At 39.8% G+C, this 8420-nt stretch overlaps 1 pseudogene; it reads left to right on the top strand.

The window, feature by feature from the left end:
* The first annotated feature begins 2843 nt into the window (after window positions 1–2843).
* On the top strand, window positions 2844–7866 carry LOC146546180 (protein NLRC3-like; annotated as a pseudogene).
* Window positions 7867–8420: the final 554 nt, after the last annotated feature.

The raw sequence follows: 8420 nt of genomic DNA, 5'->3' as shown, positions 1-8420 counted from the left end.
ACTCCCATGATTGATCTGAATGTGGAAACAAAAGGAAATCAAGGCAAAGTGAGCTGCAAGCAATAGTGAAATTTCGTCGAAATTAATGTGTTAAACATTATTCATTACATAACAGGAATCATTTGCTCCTTAAGGAAATAATTTTGTTCCACTAATCACTGCATCAGTTTTGTGTTAATATACAAGATGACCTGAAATGTTTTGTCACCTTATTACGAGTTAAAAGTCTAAGGCTCAGGCTCCAATCACACACATTGACACTAAATCCTGTCATAATGAGGACTCACGGGATCTTTGTTTCAGTGTTTCAGTTTGAACACAAAGTGACATCAGAGCTGCTGAAAAACAGCTCAAAAGCTCGAAGAAGAAAGAAACATTTTATTCCAGCAGACATGTTAAACATATATCATACAGTTGGTGCTTTGTCATGTTTTTGATGTTTTTTTTTAATATTTCATGGAAATTATTCAGGACCCACAGTGGGCCCACAGACTATGAAAACTTCATTTATTATTTATTGCTGCAGTCAGTGTAACATTTATAGAATAATTAGGAATTTCACCTAAACATGTCTGGAAATTAAAGCCTAATGATTGTGTTATATCTTTTTAAATGAATTTAACTTGCCTAATATTCTCAGTCTCATGTTTTCTTCTTGTGGACACGGGGATGTAATCAATCTCAACAATACTAATATCTCTCAAAAGAGAAGAGCCACTCAATCAGTAGTGAAAACATCAATATTTCATATAAAATTATCTCAAAAACAGAACAACGGGCTCTCAACTGAATGAGGAAATTGGCACCTATGGTATATTAATATGCATTACTTGATGACTTCTGCCTTCTGCAGCACATCAGCTCTTTTTAAGCCCACATAAGTGAAGGAGTTCAGAGTATCTGACTGACTGTCAGGCAGGACTGACCTCTTTATGTGGGACTTTGTCTTTGTCTTCTCTATCAGCCCATCATAACAGCTGCACCAGGTGATAGTACAGGAAGAAAGATGCTAGTTACATAAATAAAAAACGTCTAAGCTAATGAACGTCCCTCTGCTTAGAATCAAATCAAAATTCATTTGATAAATAAATAATAATAATATAATAATAATACATTTTATTTATAGATGCCTTTAAGACCCTGAAGGTCACCTCACAATAACACAAGAACAATAGCAGCAATAAAATATAATAAACATGGAAAAATAAAATTTAGAAATAGGGTAAAAAAAACAAAACACAAGTATAAAAGCTGAGCAAGGTAAAAATGGACTAAGACAAATCAGGTGTATGCAATTCTGAATAGATCTGGTTGAAGTGCATCCAAAGTCTCGGGGCAGAACCACTTAGAGTCCCAAGGTAGTCAGGCGAGCAGGTGGAATAGACAGAAGGGAAGCTTAAGAAGAGCGGAGTGTGCGATGTGGTGAGTATGTTTGGAGAAGATCAGATAAATATGGAGAAGTGAGGTTATAAGGTACCTTGAAAGTGAGTAAATAAGGAAGTAAATAAGGAAGAAAAAAGAAACCGATCAGTAAAATAATAACTACTCCCACAGCACAGGATTTTGATTATCTAAATTACTGAGAAACAATTTCCTCTCCACATTTCACGTTATCTGCTTTAAGGTGTGTGTTTGAGAGTTATATCTTCTCATTTGAGGCTTTCTTTTTCACAGGAGCTACAGTATTCAGAGTCGCATACAGTAAGGACTTTACACCCTTTTTTAAAACTGTAACCAGACTGACAGTGGCAGAGCTCTGTCAATCAAAGCTGTAATAAATGCACAAATTTTTTTCAAAATTGAATTTTAACCATTAGAGAAAATTATTTAAAACCATGTCACAGACATATAATCACGTGCAGCTACTTTGAATACAGTAGATAATTGTTTAGATTCTTTCTCTGATGGACCTTTCTGAGTTAACTTCAATAATTACTTCCTCCAAACCATCAACGTGTCTTTTAGACCCCATACAAAACTGCTGAAAGAAGTCCTGCCATTAATTAATGCTTCGATCTTAAATATGATCTATATGACCTATCTCTAATGATCGGTTATGTACCAAAGGCCTTTAAGCTGGCTGTAATTAAACCTTTACTTAAAAAGTAGTTGTGTACTCAGTGAAGGACCTGCACGTTATTTACCACCAGCAGATAGAGGAAGTGGCTGACATCCAGAAATCCTACCAGTGGCTGGACAAAGCTGGACTGAAAGACAGCACAGAGGCACTAATCATGGCAGCACAAGAACAAGTTCTGAGCACAAGATCCAAAGAGGCTGGGGTCTATCACACCAGGTAAGAGGGCAGGTCAAAATGGGAGACACCCTCAAGGGTGGTGGAGATTGGCTGAGCTAAGATCCTGTGGGACTTCCAGATAAATAAAATGGTGAAGACTAACGATATATATATGTAATGGTAGTAGACAAACAAGCCATAGTGATAGATGTAGCAGTTCCGAATGACAGCAACATCAGGAAAATGAACAGGGAAGTTATGTTCCCATTTGTGTTTGGTTCCCACAGTGCTCTCTCACCCTAGTGTGTGTTCTCAGTTTTAGGTTTCAGTAACCTCAAACAGAAGTTTTCAGTTTCCTATTTTTTTTATTAGCTTCTTCAGTTTGAGTGTCTGCATTTAGGTCCTCATTTCCAGGACACCTATGACAATTATTACTGATTCCTTTGACATGTAATAGTATTCCCATTACAGTACAAACCCCCCCCAAAAAACCTTAGTCCAGATTAAAACATGTAAGTTGCAATCTGTTGTGCAATGCCCTACACAAGTAAATAGGAGATGTAGGACTGTCTATGATTCATGTGCTCTCATGTTTTACAGATCAGGGATGGAGAAGGCCTTACCAGTGCAGCTGCTGGAAATGTTGAAGAACTTGGGAGACGAGGAGGTGAAGCATTTCCACTTTTACCTGCAGTATGAACCTGGAGGTGATTTACCCACAATCTACAAGTCCCAGCTGGAGAATGCAGACAGACTAAAAACAGTAGATCTGATGGTGCAGGCATATTCAGACCGAGTTATGGAGGTGGCGAGGTCGATTATAGAGAGGATGAATGAAGGTCAGTCAGAGAAAAACAGACATTAAACACTCAGAGCAATATGCAGACACAAAATTGTCAAAATTTATATTATGAAATGTATGTAAACTGAGGATGTTATGGGCTTACCTTTTAATTCAGTGTTTTTACTCCTCAAAGTATGTTTGAATACAAATATTATATTTACATTATTTTGAAATCATGCACGTTTTCAGTTTTAAAAAGACCAGTTCATGATTCAAGTCACATTTTACTCCAACAGGAAGTCCCTCAGTCAAGAAAGCTTCATCGATTACATCAGAAGGTAGGAATCAGTCGTCATCAGTTTGTCTGAAGAGAGATAGATACGGCATGTTGGGGGAAAACTCTGCAAAAGACCCAGGAGAAATAAAGACACAATGAGACAAAGTTACTTTCTTTATCAAACGTGTACACGGGTGAGCTGCTAGAGAACAACTCACACCATGCACAGTGGCTTGGTAATTTTTATAGGCACAGAGCACAGAGACAGTGAGAACAGGATAACAAATAATAAACAGATAAAATAAAACAACTCCATATATGGTACTAGTCTCGTCAGCAGAGAGCTAGGGAAGATAAAACAATCTAAAACAATATGTCCCAGAAACAAGATGTCTTTGCTGGGAAAGTCTAAAGGATAATTCTAAACTAATCTAACCATAGGCAAAGGGGCAGACAAAAGGCATCTTTGTACATTTAAAAGAAGGTAAAGAAACATAGAATCATTTTTCCTGTAACACGGCAGAAACACATACCTGAGCTGACCAATGTGAACGCTTTTTCATATGATATCTCTGTTGCCTCAGCATAGCGCAGCGGTCAGAGCTCTAATGCGTGAATGGCTGATCATTTTAATATTATCTAACTTCAGTTCACTGGCTATAACAGCCTGATATTTAGGCTTTGGAAGCACATCTAGTTAAAACAGAAGACAACAGAGCTTTACATGAGATGTAAGGATGGTTCATAGCAGATCCTAAAAAACAAACTAGAAAACCACCTAACATGTTTGGAATCAGAAATAGTCATGCTTTAACCCTTGGATGCACAACCTACCAGTACCCACACTCTTCCACGAGTGGGGTCAAAAATGACCCCAAATAGAAACAATTCATTTGCTACAAACTTGGTTGTTATTCTTCAAAATCTTTAAAACAAAGAGTTGTAATGTTTTCATATTTGAGTTGTTCCTCATAAAACATGTTTGTGACATGAGGCCCTTTGCATTTTTATTTATTTTTTCATTAATTTTAAGAAATCGCAGTTTTTGTATCACTTTTGTATGCTCGCTCGGCCTATACTGCAGAAGCTGGGTCTTCCCTCTGAAAGGCACAAGTTGTTCATCCACTGTAACACTGAGGATGAATTTCTGCCTGCAGTTGACCAGGAACAGGCCCCATATGTAGCAGAAAGCTGCCATGTGGTTTGTTTTCAGTCGGTAGGCTCTGGTCCTCTTGTCCTCAAAGTGCAAGAAACGGCGAATATCTTTAAATCTTTGAATTGACATAGTGGCCTTATAGTGGGTTATGCAGAGGACTCCCAAAAAACACACCGACTGGTACATCCCAGTTCTTCTCACTTCCTGCAAGAATGGTCAATCAAATAAAGGCCAGGAGCTTAAGTTTGATTACATTTTTCCACTCTTTTCCCCTGTCTGTGGCTACTCTTCGTGCCTCCATGTTTGTGCATGTCAGCACCTCTTCTATTATATTGTCAGACATGAACATCTTCCATCCATCTATTGGGGAGACAGTACTAAACCCAGGTGCAAGCCCTGGCCGACTAATTCAGAATATTGTGGCTAGAGCAGTAAGAGGGGCTCATTCTGTTAGATTCAGTATCCATTTCCTCTTCAGAGGACTCATCAGAGGACTCCTCTGTATCTGACTGGCCTTGTTCAGTGGGGAGACAATAGTCTGGGTCCTCTATATCTTAATATCTTAGATGTCAGATACTGAGTCAGTGCCTCCAATGGGCTCTTCATCCCATCCGTCCTGGATAATTTGTAGGGCAAGGTCCACAGGGATCCTAGCTGGCCTCATAGCAGCCATGTTACTTTAAATATTTTTTTTAAAAAAACCATCAGAAAGGACAATGTTTGAAATGCACAGAAAACTATAAACAGGGCTGCACATAAATGGTCCGCAGGTGCGCATTTGCTGTCAAAATAAAAGACGCATACTAGATAAGAAGTTGGAACGCTCGTTTGCGTACATTAGATGTTCTGGAGGAGGACAGACATTTGTTCAGAACTCTTAAAGATGTCGAAGAAGCAAGCTCCGTAAGCAATTACTTTGGTGTTCCTCCACCACAAAAGAAGGGTGTATTCTCTGAATTTCCGGGAATACTTTTATTTTGACACCGAATGCACATCTGCAGACCACTTATGTGCAGCCCTGACTATAAATCGTGTATGTTACTGTGTAAAAATTAATTCTTGATCCATCAGAAGTATAAGTGGGTCAGTCAGAGTTGCTAAGAATGAAAGTTTCATGGAAGATTCCACAGCAACTGCTTGGGGTCATTTATGACCCCACTTATGGAAGAGTGGGGTAGTGATACAAAAACTGCATTTTCTTAAAATTAATGAAAAAATAAATAAAATGCAAATGGCCTCATGTTACAAACACATTTTATGGGGAATACCTGGAATATGAATATATTACAACTTTGCATTTTAAAGATTTTGAAGAAAAGCAACCCCTGGGGTCATTTTTGGCCTGCCATTCTACTTTTAAATACTCTAGTAACAACAAGCAGGCCTGCAGTGTGAGATTAAAGTGCTCTAATAGGGCTTTTCAGAAAATCATTTTTGAAAGTATTTGATATATCTAAAATTTCAAACCTGTCCAGGCTTTGTGACAAGCTTTTTTATGGAAATCGGAGGTGGTGAGGTATTAGAAAAGTCATCAAGAGGCAAACAAGTGAATACATATAGATCTTCGCACCACAAAAACCGCAATAGACTAATCATCTAATCTCCTCTTTTAAATTCAGATGCTCTTCAACAATGTCAGCTTAAACTCAAGTATAACATGAAAGAGAAGTTCCAGTGTGTGTTTGAGGGCATCGCTAAAGCAGGAAACCCAACCCTTCTGAATCAGATCTACACAGAGCTCTACATCACAGAGGGAGGGACTGCAGAGGTCAACGATGAACATGAGGTCAGACAGATTGAAACAGCATCCAGGAAACCACACAGACCAGAAACAAGAATCAGACAAGAAGACATCTTTAAAGCCTCACCTGGAGGAAATAAACCAATCAGAACAGTGCTGACAAAGGGAGTGGCTGGCATTGGGGAAAACAGTCTTAACACAGAAATACAGCCTGGACTGGGCTGAAGACAAAGCCAACCAGCACATCCAGTTCATATTTCCATTCACTTTCAGAGAGCTGAATGTGCTGAAAGAGGAAAAGTTCAGCTTGGTGGGACTTGTTCATCACTTCTTTACTGAAACCAAAGAAGCAGGAATCTGCAGCTTTGAAGACTTCCAGGTTGTGTTCATCTTTGATGGTCTGGATGAGTATCGACTTCCTCTGGACTTCCACAAAACTACAATCCTAACTGACCCTAGAAAGTCCACCTCAGTGGATGTGCTGCTGATAAACCTCATCAGGAGGAAACTGCTTCCATTCTCTCATCTCTGGATAACGACACGACCTGCAGCAGCCAATCAGATCCCTCCACAATGTGTTGCCAAGGTAACAGAGATAAGAGGGTTTACTGACCCACAGAAGGAGGAGTACTTCAGGAAGAGATTCAGAGATGAGGAGCAGGCCAGTAGGATCATCTCCCACATCAAGACATCACGAAGCCTCCACATCATGTGCCACATCCCAGTCTTCTGCTGGATCACTGCTACAGTTCTGGAGGATGTGCTGGAAACCAGAGAGGGAGGACAGCTGCCCCAGACCCTGACTGAGATGTACATCCACTTCCTGGTGGTTCAGGCCAAAGTGAAGAAGGTCAAGTATGATGGAGGAGCTGAGACAGATCCACACTGGAGTCCAGAGAGCAGGAAGATGATGGAGTCTCTGGGAAAACTGGCTTTTGATCAGCTGCAGAAAGGAAACCTGATCTTCTATGAATCAGACCTGACAGAGTGTGGCATCGATATCAGAGCAGCCTCAGTGTACTCAGGAGTGTTCACACAGATCTTTAAAGAGGAGAGAGGACTGTACCAGGACAAGGTGTTCTGCTTCATCCATCTGAGTGTTCAGGAGTTTCTGGCTGCTCTTCATGTCCATCTGACCTTCATCAACTCTGGACTCAATCTGCTGGAACAACAACAAACAACCTCCAAGAAGTCTGAAACAAGAGAATCTGCAGAGAAACACTTCTACCAGAGTGCTGTGAACAAGGCCTTACAGAGTCCAAATGGACACCTGGACTTGTTCCTCCGCTTCCTCCTGGGTCTTTCACTGCAGACCAATCAGACTCTCCTACGAGGTCTGCTGACGCAGACAGGAAGTAGCTCACAGTCAAATCAGGAGACCGTTCAGTACATCAAGGAGAAGCTCAGTGAGAATTTGTCTGCAGAGAAAAACATCAATCTGTTCCACTGTCTGAATGAACTGAATGATCGTTCTCTAGTGGAGGAGATCCAACGGTCACTGAGGTCAGGACTATTCTCCTCACTGTCTGCTGTTCAGTGGTCAGCTCTGGTTTTCATCTTACTGTCATCAGAAGAAGATCTGGATGTGTTTGACCTGAAGAAATATTTTGCTTCAGAGGAGGCTCTTCTGAGGCTGCTACCAGTGGTCAAAGCCTCCAACAAAGCTGTGTAAGTAAATGTGTGATCAGTCTTTTATTTATAAAAGATTAAAATGTAAAACCTTTTTACATTTTAATATAATAATATAAAACTTCAAATAATAACAAAATGATTATCAGCACTAACTAAAGTATATCACATTTAGTGTTTAATAGCAGCAGTAAATGTCAGAGTGTATTAAACATTTCTGGGTGTCACCTTTTATCAAAGAACCATCTAGAATCATCCTGTGATGTACCCAGAGGTCCACCATCAACTCCTTTCAAAGTAAATACAAAAACAATGAAAATAAAAATCTGTGACATGTGACATGTCCTGTGAGCTTATTGCTCTGCATGAGTTCATTTCAGCCTCACTAGTACAGTTCTGCAGCTGCTTGCAGATTCAATCATATTTCTCGTGTTTCTTCCTCTTGCCATATCTTCGTTATGCATTTTCGTCACTCTCTTGTATGTCGTGCTCTTAGTGTTTGAATTTACACAGTCTCAGAACCTTTAAAAATGTGACAGAATGCAATTGCTAGTAAGCAAATGTCAGGGGACCCTGACATTTACACTGTGGAGAAAG

The sequence above is a fragment of the Mchenga conophoros genome, unplaced genomic scaffold (genome assembly GCF_057382185.1).
Source record: "Mchenga conophoros isolate Kocher_MC1m ecotype Shallow Benthic unplaced genomic scaffold, M_conophoros_male_GT1.1 unmapped_scaffold_6, whole genome shotgun sequence".
Taxonomy (NCBI): domain Eukaryota; kingdom Metazoa; phylum Chordata; class Actinopteri; order Cichliformes; family Cichlidae; genus Mchenga; species Mchenga conophoros.
Note: the sequence above shows the minus strand (reverse complement) of the source record. Positions and strands in the feature narration are given on the sequence as shown.